Source organism: Aspergillus clavatus, genomic scaffold, assembly GCF_000002715.2.
Source record: "Aspergillus clavatus NRRL 1 1099423829763 genomic scaffold, whole genome shotgun sequence".
In the NCBI taxonomy this organism is placed as follows: Eukaryota; Fungi; Ascomycota; class Eurotiomycetes; order Eurotiales; family Aspergillaceae; genus Aspergillus; species Aspergillus clavatus.
Window position 1 is genome coordinate 1 of NW_001510425.1, and position 1118 is coordinate 1118.

Genomic DNA, 1118 nt, shown 5'->3' on the forward strand with positions numbered 1-1118 from the left:
AGTTAAAAATGATGAGCTCTCTTGAGTATTTATTGAAGCTACATCTTCTTTTTTAGTTGAAGTTGAAAAACCTCTTCCAAATGAAATATTATATTTTGTTAACTGATCTAACAAAAAAACAACTAAGTTTTGTTCTTCGTAAAAACGAACTTGAAGTTATGTGAATAACTTGACCTATTGATTAAGTTATTTAGGGAGGGTACCTAGAATCGAACTAGGATATACTATGCCACATACAGCTGTTCTACCGTTGAACTACACCCACCTATTACTTATATTTCATTTATAAGTAAATAAAAAAATTTTTTTATTTAATAAATATTAAGTAATAATTTAAATTATATATATATAGAATTTATATATGTTTATATAAGATATTATTTTTTTGTTATAATTTCATCAATAATATTTATATATTTTATAAAACTATTATAATCAGTTTTTAAAGTTTTCTTTCACTCAAGTGAAAAATTAAGAGTAGACGCTTTAGTAAGGCTATATTTATTTATAAGGTTTATTCTATTAATCCTACTGTTAATAATTCTATTAAATTCACTTTCAGTATCCTTATATCTGTGATAACCACCTGGATGTTTATCCCATGTACATAAAAAAATATCTGTAAGTTTTTTGAAATCCAATTCTGGATTTTCTTTTTTATATTTTTTATATTTAGAGTATAAAATGGGATAACAATCTATTATTTCTTTAGAGGTACTCCTAGGCTTTATCCTTTTTTCCTCAATAGAATTATTATATTTTTCAATATAGTATTTATAACTAGCCTTTTCTTCATCTTCATCTAAGGAAAATATCTTAAGATTAGGTGAACTTCCATCTTCAGGATTAGTATTTTCATTTTCATTTGAAGATTTTCTCTTCCTCTTTTTAGAATTTTCATTCTCTGGTAAGTTATTCATTTCTAACTGAAGTAACTATTTTATTTTTAGAACTAGCTAAATAAAATAAAAGTATTATCAATATAATACTAATAATAAAAATTAAAAATAAATAAAAATATTCTAAATTATTTTTAATAAAATTAAATAATGTATCTTTTGTAAGTAACAAGGGATTCATATATTTTTCATTTAATGATATGGAATGAATTTGAAATA

General features: G+C 22.2%; 1 non-coding gene across 1 annotated transcript; it reads right to left on the reverse strand.

Annotated features, from left to right (window-relative positions):
• Positions 1-194: 194 nt before the first annotated feature.
• ACLA_056230 lies at positions 195-265 on the reverse strand. Its single transcript has one exon. It is a non-coding gene; the product is annotated as a tRNA-His (tRNA).
• Between the last annotated feature and the right edge of the window lie 853 nt (positions 266-1118).